This window comes from Ovis canadensis, chromosome 20 (genome assembly GCF_042477335.2).
Source record: "Ovis canadensis isolate MfBH-ARS-UI-01 breed Bighorn chromosome 20, ARS-UI_OviCan_v2, whole genome shotgun sequence".
Taxonomy (NCBI): domain Eukaryota; kingdom Metazoa; phylum Chordata; class Mammalia; order Artiodactyla; family Bovidae; genus Ovis; species Ovis canadensis.
This window is the reverse complement of record NC_091264.1, coordinates 21,971,817-21,993,140: the sequence shown is the minus strand read 5'-3', so window position 1 is coordinate 21,993,140 and position 21,324 is coordinate 21,971,817. Positions and strand designations below refer to the sequence as shown.

General features: G+C 43.4%; 1 long non-coding RNA gene across 1 annotated transcript in view; it reads right to left on the bottom strand.

The window, feature by feature from the left end:
• Positions 1-555: 555 nt before the first annotated feature.
• Positions 556-21,324, bottom strand: part of LOC138425787 (uncharacterized) — a 31,779-nt gene continuing 11,010 nt past the window's right edge. The window contains exons 2-3 of the long non-coding RNA XR_011251395.1: positions 2,153-2,234; positions 556-1,819 (exon numbers count right to left, since the gene is read on the bottom strand). This is a non-coding gene — a long non-coding RNA (uncharacterized lncRNA). The remainder of the gene's footprint in view (positions 1,820-2,152; positions 2,235-21,324) is intronic.

Here is a 21,324-nt window from a genome sequence, read left to right as displayed (position 1 = left end):
ACATCCTGCTTCTCCCCTGGTGCTTTATGGCTCAATAACAGAAATAGTTGTCTGGGTGTGGAGCCCATGAAAGCAAGATTTTTTTTTTTTAATTTCTTTTTTCCTGTAAAGACTGCCGGATCTATTTTAGACAGGGTCTGGGTATTTGTGGTAATAGGCATGATTCTCTTGTTCTGTTATAGTTCAAGGTCATTCTGTTCATAGATCTATTTAAACCTTTTTTTAAAAAGTTTAAGAAATTCACAACACCAGGAAAGAAGTAGGGAAACCAAAGTGCTAGTCAAAATACTTCTCCGAGACTTGTGTGTAAAGACCTAAATAGACATCTTTGCTGAGTCCTTGTGAAGCTATTTTTGGTTTAGCCTTTTAATTAAACTGCCACCGGGACCCTTTTAGAATCCCACTCTACTCTCTGATCCATTCTGAAAACGAGGTGAAGTTGCATACGCACTTTAAGATCTCAGTAACTGCTTTAGACTCAAGTTTTATCTACCAGGGACACAGGGAGTTCAAGGGTGTGCGATTCGGGAGATCTACAAACTGTTGTGAGCAGAGTTTTTAAAAAACATTATTTTATTGAAGTACAGTTGATTTACAATGTTGTGCTAATTTCTTCCGTAACAGCAAAGGGACTCAGATATATATTATATATAGGTATATATATTCTTTTCCATTAAGGTTTATCACAGAATATTGAATATAGTTCCCTGTGCAATACAGTAGGAAAGTGAAGCTTGCTCAGTTGCGTCTGACTCTTTGCAAGTCTGTGGACTATATAGTCTGTGGAATTCTCCGGGCCAGAATACTGGAGTGGGTAGCATTTCCCTTCTCCAGGAGATCTTCCCAACCCAGGGATCAAATCCAGGTCTGCCGCATTGTGGGCGGATTCTTTACCAGCTGAGCCACCAGGGCTTCTGCATTTCCAACAGATTCCTGGTGATGCCGCAGCCGGTGTACAGGCCACACTTGGGATCGAGATAATTTAGCGTGAGAGCTACTCAGTCCCGTTTTGGTGCTCGACCGACATCCTGGTTCTTTCTCTGTCTCTGTACCTGTAGCTTCTCTTTCTCCACGTACCCGTAGCTTCTGTCCCTCCTCCAGTTGTTTGTATCTTAAGTACAACTAATTACAAATTTCCACAAGAGAAAAGATTGAGTTGGTTCATCTCAGAATAGTGGAGATACGGGCTTCCCTGGTGGCTCAGATGGTAAAGAATCTGCCTGCAATGCGGGAGACCTGGGTTCGATTTCTGGGTTGGGAAGATCCCCTGGAGGAGGGCATGGCAACCCACTCCAGTGTTCTTGCCTTGAGAATCCCCATGGACAGAGGAGTCTGGTGGGCTACAGTCCATGGGGTCGCAAAGAGTCAGACACGACTGAGCGACTAAGCACAGCGCAGTGGAGATACAGGCACTTTGAAAACTAGGCTTTCATCCTTTCTCAAAGTTCTTTCATCTTTCATACCTTCTAAATATTCTTTCACACACTAGCATAACTTGTTTCACCAGAAAACATTTTTATCTTCTGCTATTGGAATGAACCACATTATCACTCTGCTGTCTCACATGCCATGCTGACCAGATTTAAACCCTTCAGAATCCCACAGAGCTGGAGAGGAAAGCACAAACTCAAGAGGCAGGAAGTAGAACGCGTGGTACTAAAGAACACATCCTACGGACACAGCCAGCATCTTTGGAGGGAACTGCAGAATTCCAGAGGGTCCAGCACATGGCATCCAAACTTTACGAGCCCGGCTTTCCTGAAAATTCCTAATGTTCTGTGTATCAGGGAGTCTGGCATAGCAGCTCCGCGGGATCATTCTGGAAGAGGGCAGGAGAGCTTTGTCAGTGTGTGATGGTTTCTCACTTTAGACAAGCTTGCAATTCCATGTCAGCCGTGCATAGTCCCTTGACACGTGAATACAGTTAAAATGCAAGAGAGGTTTATCTGAGCATGTCCGCAGAAGCTCAAGTCGGCCTGTGGATAACTGAAAGGCTTAAGAAGATTTTTCTGCAGATTTGTGCTAATTGTTGGCTCAGGACTTCACTGGCTCAAGATGGTATGTTTTACTAGCTTTTTGTATTTTGCACTCAGTAACTCTGGCTCAGATGTTAAAGAATCTGCCTGCAATGCAGAAGACCTGGGTTTGATACCTGGGTCTGGAAGATCCTCTGGAGAAGGGCATGGCAACCCACTGCAGTATTCTTGCCTGGAGAGTCCCATAGACAGAGGAGCCTGGTGGGTTACAGAAGAGTCAGACATGACTGAGCAAATAACACACACACACACACACAGTCGGAGAAACAAGCACCTAACATAACACAGGGGTGGGAGTGGAGGGGCGGGAATCAAAGTTCTTCCCTTCTGGGGAAAGCTCTAAGATTTGACTGAAAACTGCTTCATAAAATGGTCCAAAGACTCTGATGCCTCTCAGCAGTTCCAAGTTGAAGGGTGGGCCCACTCTGGTTGGCTTCTGACTCTGTTTCTGTTAAAGAAAGGGCTTTCCTGAGCTTGGACTTGCCCTCCCGACTGGTCACTAACCTTTAACCACAGCTGCATGAGAGCATTGTTTTCTGGACTCAGGGGGTTAGGAAATCAGCTGATCCTGCCTCCTGCAGACTCCCATCGCCCACCCACCAGATAGCATCATGGAAAATTGCACATCGACCCTCAAGTTTTCTGCTCGTGGAAAGGACCACCCCGCAGGCTGCCCTTCAAAAGATTCAGCTGGCCTCGCCCCAGAGCACACGGAGCTGCTAGTTGCATCTTACGAGCTGCTGAAGGCCTGAGACAGGCAATGACGAGCACCATACCATATTCCCAGTTAAGTGCAGGAACCGTATACATGGCACAGAAGTTTTCTCGTGACGTAACTTGAGCCGGCTGACGTGTATAGATATTTCTAAGTGAACCATAAACATTGTTTTCCATGTTGGTTTGTTTTGCTGACATTCCCGCTTCAATCCCCCAACCCTTCAAACACCGGTTGTTCCTCCTTGAAGTCATAAAGACTTTCTGGGGTGGCTGTTTGCTTCCTTTCTCTGTGCTTTGTCACAGTGCTTCGGTGGAGCAATTTAAGACACGGAGGAAAGTCAGAGTGCTTCTAGAAGGACAGAGAAGACAATGCCCATACTAGTGGCAGAGCTGGAGAGTGCCTTCAGGAAGATAGAAAGGTCTAACGGGTAATTCTCAGAAAGTTAGCTGATGGTGTGGGACACAAACCCCTCTGCTGTTTCTTGCACAGAATCTTCGTAAAGGATGTGGTTCTGACTGATGGCTTTGTGTGAACAGAAGACATGAGAGTGTGTGTGTGATGATTTCCAGGTACTGGTGGGTGTGGAGAGAACACAGTTCCCAGGTGCAGGGGCTGGAAAATGGGGGCCCTGGGTGTGTTTGCCCAGGTCACTCACTGCCTGGGAAAGCACTCCTCATGTTGGAGGTGAATGTCACCCCCTAAAACTGTCTCAACCTGCATAGCCATCTGTGAGGCCCCAAATCAAATGTCAGCTCCTCAGTGGGTTTGCTTTTGCAACATCAGCACATCTACAGAGCACCTCCTGTGTATATGGGCTTCCCTGGTGGCTCAGCTCCTAAAGAATCCACCTGGAAACTTGGAAACTTGGGTTTCTCTCCCTGGGTTGGGGAGATCCCCTGGAGAAGGGAAAATTCCATGGACCGTATTGTCCATGGGGTCTCAAAGAGTTGGACACGACTGAGTGACTTTCACTTTCCTGTGTATATGGCTAGAATTTTATTCTTGCCTTGGAATTTCGCATATGTTGTAGGGAAGGTGAAATGAAATGCAAAGATAAAAATATAACATAGCATATGCTGAGTGTCACATGAGCTGTATAGAAACTCTTCTCAGAAATTCCAGTTCCATTAGATGTTCTGTGAAGTGTCGCAGAGTGGATTCAGTTGGGAAAACACTCATGGAGCCCTTGCTTGAGTGTTTCTTTGGAGACTCTCCATGCAGATGAAGACTCTCCTTAGCATATGAAGCCTGGAGGTCTTGCAGCAGTGTAATGTGCAGACCTTTTGTTAGCACTGAATTCCCTATTTGTGTGAACCTGGAACCCATTTTTGTATAACACCAATGAAACATTCCAAGAAAATGGTGAGATGCTGTCGTAGGGGACATGCACTGAGGACTTAAGGGTGGAAGAAGTCACCGTGGGCTGGAATCACTGTAGTAGGGAAACATTTCAGGGAAGCAAAGGAAAAGCAGCTCAGCCTCTCGAGATCCACAACAGTCAGGTGAGCAGAGCCAGGCAGGGAAGAGAATGCTCGCGAAGCGGGAGAGCAAGGAACACACACACACACACACACACACACACACACAATTCATGTTGACATAGTCACACATGCATGCACATACATACACACAAATGCAGGCACACACATACGTATTCAGACACGCAGGCACACAACACACACACAGACACAGACACACATGCACACACACATATGCGCACACCCACAATTCATGCAGACATAGTCACACATGCATGCACATACACACACATAAATGCAGGCACACACATACGTATACAGACACGCAGGCACACAACACACACACACACATGCACACACACATACGCACACACACACAATTCATGTAGACATAGTCACAAATGCACGCACATACATACACATAAATGCAAGCCACACATATGTGCACACACACACACACTCACACACACTGCTGTACCACAAAGGGTTTCAGTGTCCCGCCTGCAGTAAAGGGATGTGTTGAGTTTGCTCAGAACATCCCGACAGTCTCTGTCATTGTGTCATCTTAGGTCCTGGAATAATCACCTTAGAGGGAACCTTTGAAATAACTAGTCTTAATGGTGGTAGAACTGCTGTAAACTTTATAGGCTTCTGAAATGTCTTACCCTTAAACACAAATCAACAGGTGAATCATATGAGGTAATGGCGCGAGTTCTTTATTTTTTACACGTTTCTTCTGGTAATTTTACAGTCGCCCACAGTGATGAACTGGCGCTGCTTAGTCTATTACACAGAATAACAGCATCCCCTCCCTATTCCCCCTTTAATTGGTTAAACTCACTAGGAACCACTTTTGATAACTCTTTAGAAGAATAAGCAAGATTAAGAACTTTATTTCTATCATACCTTTAGGCAAGGCAGAGATTTTGTGAGGCTTTTAAAGGTAAGAATAAAGCAATGAAATACATGTTACCAGAGGGTGTGGAGCAAAGGAAGCCTTTCTACACTGGTGGTGGAAATATAAATTAGTGCAGCCACAGCGAAGACAGTATGGAAGTTGCTAAAAAAGATAAAAACAGAGTTGCCATATGATCCAGCAATCCCATTCCTGGGCATATATCAAGACAAAACTGTAAGTCAAAAAGATACATGCACCCTGATGTTCATAGCTGCACCATTCATAATAACCAAGCATGGAAACAACCTACATGTCCATGGACAGATGAATGGATACGCGAGACGCGGTATCTTTTTGAGATTTTATATATATATGATGGAATACTACTCAACCGTAGAACAGAATGAATCGATGCCATCTGCAGCAACACGATGGACCTAGAGACGATCACACTAAGCGGGGACCTAGAGACGATCACACTAAGCGGAGTAAGAAACAGAAAGACAAGCACCATGTGATGTCACTTATACGTGGAATCTAAAATATGACATAAGGGAACGTGAAACAGAAAACAGAAGCAGGCTCACAGACAGAGAGGACAGACCTGTGGCTGCCAAGGGGCATGCGCGTCAGGGAGGGACGGAGGGGGACTTTGGGATTAGCAGATGCAAACTATTCTGTAGAGAATGGATGAGCAACAAGGGCCTAGAGCAGAGTACAGGGAACTCTTCAGTGTCCTCTAATAAGCTCTACTGGGAAAGAAGAAAATAAAATGTCACACACAGGTGGCCAAGGGACACAGACAAGGATGCTCAACGCTGCTCATTCTTAGAGAAATGCACGTCAGAACTACAATGAGGACACAAGTCAGAATGGCCATCTTCAAAAATCTACAAACAACAAATGCTGGAGAGGCTGTGCAGAAAAGGGAATTCTCTTGTATTGTTGGTGGGTGTGTAAATTGACCCAACCACAATAGAGAACAGTATGGAGATGCTTTTTGGGAAAAAAAAAAAGGAATAAAACTATTATATGACCCAACAATCCCACTACTGGGCATATACCCTGAGAAAACCATAATTCAAAAAGACACGTGTACCCTAAAGCTCACTGCAGCACTATTTACAATAGCCAGGACATGGGAACAAGCTAGATATCCATCGAGGGATGAATGGATTAAGAAGTTGTGGTACATATATACGAAGGAATATTACTCAGTCATAAACAGGAATGAATCTGAGTCAGTTCTAGTGGGGTGGATGAACCAAGAAGCCTGTTATACAGAGTGAAGTAAGTCAGAAAGAGAAATACAAATGCTGTTTATTAATGCATATATATGGTATCTAGAAAAATGGCCCTGATAAACCTACTTGCAGGGCAGGAATAGAGACGCAGACGCAGCAGAGGAAGGATACGGTGGGACGAATTGAGAGGGTGGCATTGATATGTGTCCATGACCGTATGTGAAACAGACAGCTAGTGGGAAGTTGTGTAGAACACAGGGAGCTCAGCCCAGGGCTCTGTGACAACCTAGAGGGGTGGGTGGCAGGGAGGTTCAAGAGGGAGGGGGCGTATGTATACTTATGGCTGATTCACGTTATTGTATGGCAGAAACCAACACGACATTGTAAAGCAACTATCCTCCAATTAAAAATAAATTAAAAAGTAAAATGTCAAAAAAGAAACGTATGCTATCAAACTGAACACAGTCATATTAATACTCGATCATTTAGAACAATGATTCTTAACTGGAGACAATTTTGTGCCCCAGGGGACATCTGGATATAACTGGAGACATTTTTGAACGTCACTGCTTGGGAGCCGGGTGTCTTGGCATCTAGCGGGTGGAGTCAAGGATGCTGGTGAACAGCTTATAATGCACAGGACACCATCTACTGCAAAGAGCTGTCCAACTTAAAGCGGTAACGGTGTTAAGTTGGAAAAACTTGGGTTTCAAGATACAGACAGGGTGATTCAAACCTGTCTTCTAGTTTCTAAAGTGAAATGTTTCATGAGTGTATGAACTGAGTTCTTGTTAAAAGAGGGCAAAAAAATAAAAGTCACTGAACAAACTTTCTCTACATTCCGTAGGGACAGAGTTGGTGGCATTCAGAGAATGGTAATGTAATCACCGCTTCTGAATTTATTTTGGAGCACACAGCTTAATTATATACGACAGCTCCCATGGTGAGAAAAGAAATTGTCGTGATGGTACAAGAAGAAATAACCACCCCCAAAAGTCCTGGGAAAGTTTTAACAACAAAAGTGGTAGCCAGTGGAAATCGAAGCAACTGACTGTCACCTTGTTCCTGAAACAGCTGAACCCTCCTGGCGGCAACTGCCAACAGCGCACTGTGTCAAAAGGACCTTGTCAAGGAAAGGCTGTAATTGCCAACAGCTTCCCTGGGCAAGAGAGGGAGAGAAAGAGCTGAAAATTTCCATCGCTCTGTGAATTGCTGAAACACAGAGTGCGAAGAAGTGGACATGACAGCTTTTAAGCAAACAGCTGCTGTGGACCCCGCAGACGTTTAATGAGCCTGTAAGAGGACACTTTGCTCCGTCCCACTAGATGTAGACGATTTTCACTAAACCTCACTGACTTGGTGGGCAAAGGTTTCTGAGTGAGATTGTCCTATCATTTTTCTTGGTTGCTTATAAATACATGGCAGGAGGTGCAGCTCTGTAGAAGCCTAGTCTCTTAGAAGCGCTTCCCAGGTGGCTCAGTGGTAAAGAAACTGCCTCTCAGGGCAGGAGACGCAGGAGACTCAGGTTCAATGCTTGGGTGAGGAAGGCTCCCCTGCAGGAGGAAGTGGCAACCCACTCCAGTATTCTTACCTGGAAAATCTCATGGACAGAGGAGCCTGGTGGGCTACAGTTCCTGGGGTTGCAAAGAGTCAGACACAACTGGGCAATTGAGCACACACTGTTAGAAATAGAAGGAGGTACAGACGTGAACTGTGGGTACTGTTTACTCTTGCACAGGACAGAAGCGAGAAGATTCGGAACCAAGGTGACGGCATCTGCGATCTCTGGGTCACTGAATGGCAGGTACCTTCCCTGTCTTCCACCACTCTGAAAACAGCCCCAATTCAGTGTGGCTCCAGCGCTCTTCCGGTAGCTGATGACAGGTGTTAGCTAAGCTGAGAATGGGGGAACCATGTCTGCTGGGACAGTTTTGGGGAGAAGCACACAGCTGGGGGACACCCTGGAATGGTTTCCGGAGGCTGATTTCCAAGTTTTGAAGATGAGTGGCCAGGGATCGGGGTACATAAGTCCCAGCCACCAGCCCAAGTGCGGCTTGGTCTAAATTATTAAAGAAGACCCTTCTGCAAGATGCTTTTCTGCTGTCCTCTAGAGAACTGTCATAACAATTATACAGTCTACAGTGACTACTTTGTCAGACCTCACCCCTCACATTGTGTGAAGCACAATCTACCAAATCATAACAAAGCGGCTCTGGTGAAAATAGTAGTGGTTATTGAAGGCTGACAGTTTAAAATTTCAGTGGTCTTAGTTCATCCGCAGTTAACAAGAGAAAGCTCTTTCTTCTTAGAACCAAGCCAGCTAACGAATTTAGCAGAAAGGGTAGAACCAGAAAAAGCATCATTTTTGCAGCTCCCGTTTAAATACCTGATGCAGGTAAAGATCATCAATGAACGTTAAAACTACTTGGGGAAAAGTCCCCGCAGAACAGTGCTTCCATGGTGCCAAAGTATCACCCTACAAATTATTTGTTTTTCAAAAAGAACCAAACACGTCTCTTCTTTCTTCCATTTAACTCTCCCATTATAACTTTTCTTATTTATACACTGTATTCAGTTCTGCTAATCTGCTAAGTTGCTTCAGTCGTGTCCAACTCTGTGTGACCCCACAGACAGAGGCCCACCAGGCTCCCCCGTCCCTGGGATTCTCCAGGCAAGAACACTGGAGTGGGTTGCCATTTCCTTCTCCAATGCATGAAAGTGAAAAGTCAAAGTGAAGTCGCTCAGTCTTGTCTAACTCTTAGCGACCCCATGGACTGCAGCCCACCAGGCTCCTCTGTCTATGGGATTTTCCAGGCAAGAGTACTGGAGTGGAGTGCCATTGCCTTCTCTGCTGTATTCAGTTACTTCTGTACGAATGTATTTCTAACACACACACAGAGACAATGCATCTCAAAGAGTGAGTTATAAACAGAAAAAAGTATGAGGCAGGATCAAGACGGCAGAGCAGGAAGCCCTGAACGTCCCCTCCTGTGGAGACTCTGAAACTACGCTCCACAGAGAGCAACTCTCCGAGAACGCACAACCTGAAGCCAAACAGCTCTTCCGTAACTAAGGTTATAAGGGGAAAGAAGCACATAAAGATGGGTGGCAGGGCAGACATGCAGTCTAGTCAGGACCCACATCCCCAGCGAGGGAACCCACAAGCAGGAAGAGAAATCCCAGCGGCAAGGTTTTCCCTCAGGAGCTAGGGGTGCAAGCCGCACATTGAGCCCCCCTACCCTGGGGACCTGAGCCTGCATGATGCCTGGCTTTGAAAGTTGGGGACCTGAGCCTGCATGATGCCTGGCTTTGAAAGTTGGGGACCTGAGCCTGCATGATGCCTGGCTTTGAAAGTTGGGGACCTGAGCCTGCATGATGCCTGGCTTTGAAAGTTGGGGACCTGAGCCGGCATGATGCCTGGCTTTGAAAGTTGGGGACCTGAGCCTGCATGATGCCTGGCTTTGAAAGTTGGGGTCCTGAGCCGGCATGATGCCTGGCTTTGAAAGTCGGGGTGTGAACATCTGGGAGGGCAGGGGAGCTGGGAATCTGAGACGCCTCTGTTTTCTTTAGAAGTCTTTTTAAAAAATAATTGAAGTATAGTTGATTTATAATGTGTTAATTTCTGCTCTACAGCAAAGGGACTCAGTTATACATTTATTCTTTTTTATATCTTTTCCATTATGATTTATCCCAAGACACTGAATAGAGCCCCCTGTGCTACACGCTGCGATTTCATTGTTTCTCCATTCTGTTTATAATAGTTTGCACCTACTAACCCCACACTTCCCCCCCTACCCCTCCACCTCCCCTCCCCCTGGCAGCCACAAGTCTGCGCCCTGTGTTTGTGGAGACTCCACTCCGCAGGGCTCACACGCATACTCATCGGCTCCAGTGCAGAGGCAGCGGTGTGAAAAGTGTGGGAAAGATCCACTGGCCGCTTCTACTTTTATTACTTTTCACTGGAGTATAGACGCTTTACAATGTTGTGTTCGTTTCTGCGGCACAGGAACGTGAGTCAGCTTTGTGTATGTATACTTCCCCTCGTTTTTAGATTCCCTTCCCATTTAAATGAGCACAGCACTGCGGAGAGTTCCTTGTGCTCTACAGCAGACTCTCATTAGTTTTCTATTTTATACACGTCAGTAAATATGTCAGTCCCGATCTTCCAACTCACCCCACACCCCCTTCCCCTCTTGGTATCCATAAATTTGTTCCCTACATCTGTGTCTCTATTTCTGCTTCGCAAATAAATTCATCTGTATCACTTTTTCTAGATCCTAAGTAAAATCACTGACTGCTTTCAGGGTGAGTGCCAAAGGGGCAAGAATCTTGTGGCACTGTCTCTAGGGAACGGATCACTGATGGGTGCCCCTCTACCTGGCTACCCTGCCATTTCTGATTCTGGCCAGCTGCCTTGCCAGCACTGGCTGCTCCAGCATGCCCTGTGGACTCCCCTTGGCTGCACCCCTCCACAGCAGCTCCCCTGCACTCCGCACACTCAGAAGGCAGCCTTGGAAGGGACCAATGTCCTGACCACCCTTATTCAACCAGCAGGACCCCTTCCTTTGGGTCTTTCCAGCCCCTTTCCCTCCTTTAAAGTATCCTGAGCTGTTGTCATTTTCAAAATATATTCATACTTTACATATGTAGATTTCTATTACATGTTGATTGTCTCTCTTGCCTAATTGGAATGTAGGCGCAGCCTTCCTACCCTCATTGAAGCATGATGGTGCTCAATAGGTTTGCGTAGCATTTGCTGAATGAAAGAGCCCATTGTGCATTCATGGAAGGGCTGTGGGCCTGATGCTGCTAGGACAACAGGAACATGGATAAAAGGCAGCCTCTGCTCCTTGCAGACAGAGTCCACCTGCCCCGCCTCTGCTCCCAGTGCTGCTCACATCATGATTATCTTGCAAACAGACCTTTTGTGTTTGTTCCCCTTTCCCATTTCTCATATTCTTTTTTTTCTTCTTGTCTTTAACTCTGACCCAATTATTCTAGGGAAATATCTTTTCCTGCCTTAAAAGAAATCACTGTGACTAATGAGCAGAGAAGGTAGTACTAGTAATTACATATTTATTAAGAGAAAGTCAAATTTGAAGAGAAAACAATAATAACAGTATTATCAGTTGGGGACATCTAGTAAGTGTTTGCCATATGCCTGATTCACCGCCAGGCAATTTCTATGCATGGCCTCATTGAATCAGCACAGATAAGGACACCATGTCAGCAAGAAGTAACCTGTCCTGATCTCACAGCCAGTGACTGGTCTGAACTAGCGTTGGTCTGATTCCAGAGGCTGAGCCGTCCCAGGGGCAGCAGAGGCTGAGCCGTCCCAGGGGCAGCAGAGGCTGCGCTGTTCGTGTCTGCTGTAACTCTCATGGGGGTTCCCTGCATCCCCGCCCTGCCGCCGCCATTCACGTTCCTGTAGTGATCAACCCACTCTGACTTCAGCTCTCATCACCTGAAAGGTGAGGCGTGCCTCTGGAAGATTTTCACTCACTCCCCATGCCATTCATTGCAATTAGCATTGTAATAGAAGCAGGACCTCCATGTTTGTGCATCTACTCACAGATCAAACTTCAAAACCAGAGTTCCAGACCAGTGTCTGCTACCTGCTAGTGCTATCGAGGTGGGCAAAATTTTTAACCCTTCTTTTTTAAAGTATTAAAAAAATCTCATTGGGGCATAGTTGCTTTACAATATTGTGTTAGTTTCTACTGTATAGTAAGGTGAATCAGCCATATATACACATATATATATATATTTTTTTCAATTTCCCGCATTTTTCAATTTCCTATCCATATAGCTCACCACAGAGCATTAAGTAGAGTTCCCTGTGCTATATTTTGTATGAAGTCGCTCAGTCATGTCCGACTCTTTGCGACCCCATGGACAGTAGCCTGCAGCAGGCTCCTCCGTCCATGGGATTTTCTAGGCAAGAGTACTGGAGTGGGTTGCCATTTCCTTCTCCAGGGAATCTTCCTGATCCAGGGATTGAACCCAGGTCTCCCACATTGCAGACAGATGCTTTATCATCTGAGCCACCAGGGAAGTCTTATATAGTAGGTTTTTATTAGTCATCTATTGTATACATGGTATCAATAGTGTATATACATCAATCCCAATCTCCCAATTCATTCCCCTCCCCATTTTTAAAAATATTTCAGGAGTTTTCAGTTTATTTTCTTTTCAATCCTCATCCAGTGATTTTCAAACTTTTTTTTAGCTTGATCATGATTTTCACAAATGTAATATTACTTAATATATATTGTTGTTTAGTTGTTAAGTCATGTCCCACTCTTTTACAACCCCATGGACTGTAGCTCGCCAGGCTCCTCTGCTCATGGGATTTTCCAGGCAAAGATACTGGAGTGGGTTGCCATTTCATTCTCCACTCCTCCATATTTTTCAAAGTATTTATTGGAGAGGTTTTATTTTTTCATTTAAAATAGATTATATCAATTGTCAAAGGAAATAAACTTGCTGGATAATTTCTTAGCCTCCTATTTCAATCCTCCTCTGCATACAAATCCATATGCTAAAAAACTTCCCCAAACATGTGAAGTTACCACCAATCTTTGATTAACAGAAGTAGTGGAACTTGGAAAAGACTCTTGACTGAATGAGCCTAGAATAATTTGTAATCCGTACGAAAATATACTTCAACACTATTTCACCTCACACGCAGAAGCCAATTCTAAGCACATTGAGAGCTTAAGTAAAGAAGGAAAGGAAAGTGAAGTCGCTCTGTCGTGTCCAACTCTTTGCGACCCCATGGACTTAGCCCACCAGGCTCCTCTGTCCGTGGGATTTCCCAGACAAGAGTACTGGAGTGGGCTGCCATTTCCTCCTCCAGGGGATCTTCCTGCAGGGATCAAACCCGGGTATCCCGCATTGCAGGCAGACACTTTACCCTCTAAGCCACCAGGGAGGCCCAAGTAAAGAAGGCAAAATTCAGATTATTCAATCCTTCTGAACCTTAGGTTATGCGTGTGTGATATGGGCAGAATGACACCAGGGCTCCAGAGTGTCATGAGTAACCTCAGATGTGTCTGTAGGGACAACACGGCTGCTCCATGCGCTGGGTCACCGTCCACGTCTCTCCTGCCTCGACTCTGACTTTTCCACTCCACCTTGTATAGGATTTCAGCTATGCCACGTGTTACCTATTATGGGTTGAATTAGTCATCTGTTACTGTACAACAAATGACTCCAGATTTTGCAGCCTAAGGCAATACACATATATTGTCTCAAAGTTTCTGCGGGTCAGAGATCTGGGCACAGCTTCCCGGGGGCATTCTGGCTCAGCCCCACCGCGAGGTTACAGTGAAGATGTCAGCCGACCTGCAATCAACTCAAGGGGAAGACTCTGCCCCTGAGCTCACTCACGTGGCTGCTGCTGCACTTCAACAGACCAGCTTCCAGGCTTATTTAAGTGGGTGTCTCTGCAGGGCCGTCTCAGGCTGTGGCGGCTGGCTCCCCCCAGAGCAAGTCATCCTAAGACAGAAGGAGACAGGACACCCAAGATGGGAGTCATGGCTTTTTACAACTGAATCACGTCTCATGAATTTTGCTGCCTTTTGATTCATTAGAAGCAACTCAATTAGTCCAGCCAGCACTTGAGAGGAGAGAATAATGCCAGAACCTCCGGTGTGTACTGAGATGGGGAGATGGCTGGGGCCCTATGAGAGTCTGCCTACCACGTGGTTTAGTCCTACAGACCTAGCTCAGGGATTGTGATGTGTCCAGTTGTATTTCATCGCTTTCATCAGAAAGTCCTGTCTTTAAGAGACTTGCACACTATGAAAACAAAAACATGGCTAAGCAGTGTGACTGGCTTTACCAGAAGAGCTTCAACACACCCCACGAAGAAAACAGTCATCACGACTTCCTTTGTGTAATCTTGGAACTTATCACACCATCTGTACCTTTCAATTCCCACTCTAAGTCTAATTGTACTTTTCCTCTGAACTGGTTTGTTTCTTAAAAACCATTTCCCCTTTGGCTGTCTCTTTGGTACATTTTCCACTTCCTCTTCTTTGGTTTACACACACACACACACACACACACACATACACACACACACACACACACTCCAGCTTCCTTCCTCAGGGAGCCCTGAAGATCAGGTAGGTAGTCATGGTGACATGGAAACATCACTCCCAGCCCACACAGGGAAGGCAGCTTGTTTATTATTCCCAACCAAGGCACCGTGAGCTGCAGCCACCTCCCCAGGGTGGAGTGTTCTGCCCCTGGGTGATCTTGACTCTTCCCTCATCTTTGTCCTACTGGCTTCCCCTTAACTATGGCACTGCCTAGTTGCATTAGCCTCCCAAGAGGCATGACATAGATCAAATCTGATAGTTGCATCCTTTCAGGTTTTAAAGATAGATTATACTGTATAAATACTAAACTATGTATGATGTAACTAGATAAACATACCATAAATACTAAATCAGAATTATAAATAATAACAATTTACTGTATAAGTAGGAAAACGTACCTTTTATAAAAACACAACCTGCTTGGAGATTAAGAAGGTCAATACAACAATTTGACATTTTGTGTTCTTCCATCTCTATGAATTACCGAGAGGCTATTTTATTAGGGACAGCATTTAATTCCTGGGTTGTTAGTGACAGTCAATCACTCTATTAAACTTAACAATTTCTATTTTTGAAGTATTCTTTCTCAGTAAGGTAGAGAAAAATGAGGAGTCAGATGAACATAGAAGGGACTGTAAGGGGCTATGAGCAGGTGACTATTCTGAGGCAAACAGATTTGATGATGACAGTCATACTGGGAAGAGGAAAAGTAATGGAAAACAGGAGATGCCCTGGTTATGAATCATGAAAGAGAAACGCCTGCAAACATGAAAAATTGCTAGCAGGTTTCCTTATGATGGAGTTTGTGCCGTTTCCTTTTGCTAAAAGGTATACTGAGCACAGGACTGGAAAAGGTCAGTTTTCATTCCAATCCCAAAGAAAGGAAATGCCAAAGAATGCTCAAACTACCGCATAATTGCACTCATCTCATACGCTAGCAAAGTAATGCTCAAAATTCTCCAAGCCAGGCTTCAACAGTATGTGAATCAAGAACTTCCAGATGTTCAAGCTGGACTTAGAAAAGGCAGAGGAACCAGAGATCAAACTGCCAACATTTGTTGGGTCATTGAAAAAGCAAGAGGGTTCCAGAAAAATGTCTACTTTTGCTTTATTGACTATGTCAAAACCTTTGTGTGGATCACAACAAACTGGAAAATTCTTCAAGAGATGGAAATACCAGACCGCCTGACCTGCCTCCTGAGAAATCTGTATGCAGGTCAGGAAGCAACAGTTAGAACTGGACATGGAACAACAGACTGGTTCCAAATAGGAAAAGGAGTACATCAAGGCTGTATATTGTCACTCTGCCTATTTATTTATATGCATAGTACATCATGGGAAATGCTGGGCTGGATAAAGCACAAGCTGGAATCAAAATTGCTGGGAGAAATATCAACAACCTCAGATATGCAGATAACATCACTCTTATGGCAGAAAGCAAAGAGGAATTAAAGAGCCTCTTGATGAAAGTGAAAGAGGGGAGTGAAAAAGCTGGCTTAAAACTCAGCATTCAAAAAACAAAGATCATGACATCCAGTCCCACCACTTCATGGCAAATAGATGGGGAGACAATGGAAACAGTGACAGACTATTTTCTTGGGCTCCAAAATTGCTGCAGATGGTGACTGCCACCATGAAATTAAAAGACACTTTCTCCTTGGAAGAAAAGCTATGACCAACCTAGACAGCATGTTAAATAGCAGAGACATTACTTTGCTGACAAAGGTCCATCTAGACAAAACTATGGTTCTTCCAGTAGTCATGTATGGATGTGAGAGTTGGACCATAAAGAAAGCTGAGCACTGAAGAATTGATGCTTTTGAACTGTAGTGTTGGAAAAGACTTTTGAGAGTCCCTTGGACTCTCAAGGAGATCAAACCAGTTAATCCTAAAGGAAATCTATCCTTAATATACATTGGAAAGACTGATGCTGAAGCTGAAGGTCCAATACTTTGGCCACCTGATGCGAAGAACTGACTCATTGGAAAAGACCCTGATGCTGGGAAAGATTGAAGGCAGGAAGAGAAGGGGACGACAGAGGATGAGATGGTTGGATGGCACCACCGACTCGATGGATATGAGTTTGAGCAAGGTCTGTGAGTTGGTGATGGACAGGGAGCCCTGGAGTGCTGCAGTCCATGGGGTCGCAAACAGTCGGACATGATGAGCAACTCAACTGAACTGATATCGAGCAGAACATTTTACAGAATAAAAAGAATCATTGTCCTTTTAATAGAATCTGTCAGAGACCTTACGCGCTTTCTAATCCCATCTGCTCTGGGCAGAGATGAGAGAGGGAGACCCAGGAGAGGAAAATCTTCTAATGTCTGATGCTATTTTGTTGAAAAGCCAGGAGTGACAGTCACCGAATTCCTGATTCAGTGGCTTTTGTTAATAATTTTATTTTATAGTCTAGAAGAGAATTGGTTTAAGTTTTTCTTATAAATGTAAGTTAGTTACTTTCTATATCACTTAAGGTGTTAAAAATATGAAATAAGCCCATTATATAGCACAGGGAACTATAGTCAATATCCTGTGATAAACCATAATGGAAAAGAATACGAAAAAGAATATATATATAACAGAATCACCCTGTTGTATAGCAGAAATTAATACAACATTGTAAGTCAATTAGACTTCAATAAAATAAATTTTAAAAATATGAAACAAACTTATCAAGTGAACTTTCCTTATATGTGTATGTGGATTTTAGCAAGTTGTGCTTTCAATGTGGATTTTCCTCAATTCTTGTTATACAGCAGGCCTAGAGAGTCAAACTCTCTGGTGAGGGTTATGTTCTGATGGGCTCAGGACTTGCACAGAGTAATGTCTTCACTGTTAAACACAGGTGTTGAATAATGTCATATTCAAGACTAATGCATGAGATGTCTGTCTACAAAATTATAGGAAACAATTTTGGGGTAAGTAAAGTTCAATTTCAGTACATTAAAGTAATGATCCATTTAAACCCTGCAGTAAATTGTTTTGGCAAAGCAATAGATTGAGAGAAGGCGTCTCCTCAAATTTGCTATAAGATTAGGTATTCTCATGCTTGATTTCCTTAGAGATAGTGTTCCTACAAATTGATTCAGGTTATACCAAGCAATAGATTTATAGTAATATCAGTTACTGATATTTCTATCCAGATACTTAAATCTTTATCCCTTTTAAGGTGCTAGTAGAATTAATAAGAATAAACGTACTTGCATACAAATTGTTCAACATATTAAGAAAATAAAATTCTTACAAGATAATGCTCTTTAAAAATATTTCTTCCTCATGTTTTGTGGGGAAAAACGGAAAATAAAGAATTTTTGGTTGATCCAATAATGTAAAATACTAAGAATAAATTAGAATTGAGGAGACCTCTGAATGGTTTATTAAGTAAAGAAATCTGATTGAATAAAATCTAAGTGTGATACTTTTAAATATATAAATATTTATAACTTTATATATATATATGACTTATCTTTATTATTTGGTTAGTAATGTAACTGGGAGATGAAAAATAAGCTATCTGGTGGTACTCTTAAACAGTTAATTTGTTTTTGTAGATAGCCTGGAAGTCCACAGTTATCTTTCCTTTCTTTAAGAAAGCTTCATTAGAGATGTCCACTCTCATCACTTTTATTCAGCGTAGCTTTGGAAGTCCTACCTACAGCAATCAGAGAAGAAAAAGAAGTAAAGGGAATCCAAATTGGAAAAGAAGAAGTTAAACTGGCCCTGTCTGTAGATGATGATACTGTACCTAAAAGATCCTAAAGATGCTACCAGAAAACTACCAGCACTCATCAGTGAATCTGGTAAGGTTGCAGGCTACAAAGCTAATGCACAGAAGTCTGTTGCACTTCTGCACACTAACAATGAAAGATTAGAAAGAGAAATTCAAGAAACAATTCCATTTACCATCATATCAAAAAGAATAAAGTACCTAGGAACTAACCTACCTAAGGAGGCAAAAGACCTTATTCTGAAAACTACAAGATGCTAATGAACGAAATCGAATAAGACATACACAGATGAAAAGATACATCATGTTTGTGGATTGGAAGAATCAATTTTGTCAAAATGACTATACTACCCAAGGCAATCTACAGATTCAATGCAATTCCTATCAAATTACCAGTGGCATTTTTCACAGAACTAAAACAAACAAAAATCTCGAAATTTGTATGGAGATAAAAAAGAACTCTAATAGCAAAAGGAATCTTGAGAAAGAAAAACTGAGCTGGAGGAATCAGGCTCCCTGACTTCAGATTATACTATGAAGCTACAGTCATCAAAACAATATGATACTGGTTCAAAAATAGAAATATAGATCAGTGGAAAAGGATAGCAAACCCAGAAATAAGCCCATGCACCTATGGACAATCAATCTATGACAAAGGAGGCAAGTCTAATGTTGGAAAGACAGTCTCTTCAACAAATGGTGCTGGGAAAACTGGACAGCCCTGTGTAAAGAAATGAAATTAGATCATTCTCCAACTCCACACAAAAAAATAAGCTCAAAATGGATTAAAGACCTAAATGTGAGACCAGACACTATAAAACTCCTAGAGGAAAACATAGGCAGAACACACTCTGATATAAATCACAGCAATATCTTTTTTGATATGTCTCCGAGAATAATGGAAATTAAAAAAATAAACAAATGTGACCTACTTAAACTCAAAGGTTTTTGCATAGCAGAGGAAACAATAAACAAAAAGGCAACTCACAGATTGGGAGAAAATATTTGCAAATGATGTGACTGATAAGGGTGTTAGTTCTAAAAGGTCTTGTAGGTCTTCATAGAACCGTTCAGCTTCTTCAGCATCACTGGTTGGGGCATAGTAGATATCATGGTCATCTGAGTTAAATTCACCCATTCCAGTCCATTTTAGTTCGCTGATTCCTAGAATGTCGACGTTCATTCTTGCCATCTCCTGTTTGACCAACTTCCAATTTGCCTTGATTCATGGACCTAACATTCCAGGTTCCTATGTATTACTGCTCTTTACAGCATCGGACCTTGCTTCTATCACCAGTCACATCCACAACTGGGTATTGTTTTTGCTTTGGCTCCATCCCTTCATTCTTTCTGGAGTTATTTCTCCACTGATATCCAGTAGCATATTCGGCACCTACCAACCTGGCGAGTTCCTCTTTCAGTATCCTATCATTTTGCCTTTTCATACTGTTCATGGGGTTCTCAGGCAAGAATACTGAAGTGGTTTGCCATTCCCTTCTCCAGTGGACCACATTCTGTCAGACCTCTCCACCATGACCTGCCTGTCTTGGGTGACCCCACGGGGCATGGCTTAGTTTCATTGAGTTAGACAAGGCTGTGGTCCTAGTGTGATTAGATTGACTAGTTTTCTGTGATTATGGAAAAGCAGAGACATTACTTTGCCAACAAAGGTCCGTCTAGTCAATCAAGGCTATGGTTTTTTCCAGTGGTCATGTATGGATGTGAGAGTTGGACTGTGAAGAAAGCTGAGCGCCAAAGAATTGATGCTTTTGAACTGTGGTGTTGGAGAAGACTCTTGAAAGTCCCTTGGACTGCAAGGAGATCCAACCAGTCCATTCTGGAGGAGATCAGCCCTGGGTGTTCTTTGGAAAGAATGATGCTAAAGCTGAAACTCCAGTACTTTGGCCACTTCATGCGAAGAGTTGACTCACTGGAAAAGACTCTGATGCTGGGAGGGATTGGGGACAGGAGGAAAAGGGGATGACAGAGGATGAGATGGCTGGATGGCATCATCAGCTCGATGGACGTGAGTTTGAGTGAACTCCAGGAGCTGGTGATGGACAGGGAGGCCTGGCGTGCTGTGATTCATGGGGTCGCAAAGAGTCGGACACGACTGAGCAACTGAACAGAACTGAACTGATAAGGTATTAGTCTCTAAAATGTATAAACAGCTCATGATGCTTAACAGCATCAAAACAAACAAGCCATTCAAAAAATGACCAGGAGACCTAAATGAACATTTCTCCAACGAAGATATACAGGTGGCCAATAAGCACACGAAAAGATGTTCAACATCACTAATTATTAGAGAAATGCAAATCAAAACTACAATGAGATACCATCTCACACAAGCCAGAATGGCTTCAAAAAATCCACAAACAATAAATTCTGAAGAGGGTGTGAAGAGAAGGAAACACTCCTCCACTGTTTGTGGGGATGTAAATTGGTATAGCCACTATGGAGAACAACATGTGTGTGTGTGCTCAGTTCTAAATTGTTTCCAACTCTTTGAAACCTCTTGGACTGTATGTAGCCCACCAGGTTCCTCTGTCCACGGACTTTCTAGGCAAGAATACTTGCATGGGTTTCCATTTCTTTCTTTCTCTAGGGGATCTTCCCAACCCAGGGATCAAACCTGCATCTCTTGTGTCTCCTGCATTGGCAGGTGAATTCTTTACCAATGTGCCACCTCCTTAAAAAACTAAAAATAGAGTTACCGTATGACCCTGGGTATGCCAGGGTATATATGCCCACTGCCTCATATCCAGAGAAAAACGTGATCCAAAAAGACGCATGCGCCACAATGCTCATTGCAGCACTTTTTACAACAGGCAAGACGTGGAAGCAACTTTAATGTCCATCGACAGAGGAATGGATAAAGAAGATGAGGTGCACATATACAATGGAATATTACTCAGCCAATTGAAAAGAAAGAAGTAATGCCATTTGCAGCAACACGGATGGACCCAGAGCGTGTCATACTGAGTGAGGGAAGTCAGACAGAGAAGGAGAAATATTTGATGACATCCCTTACATGTGGAATATAAAAAGAAATGATACAAAGGAACTTACAAGACTCACAGACTTTGAAAACAAGCTTATAGTTGCCAGC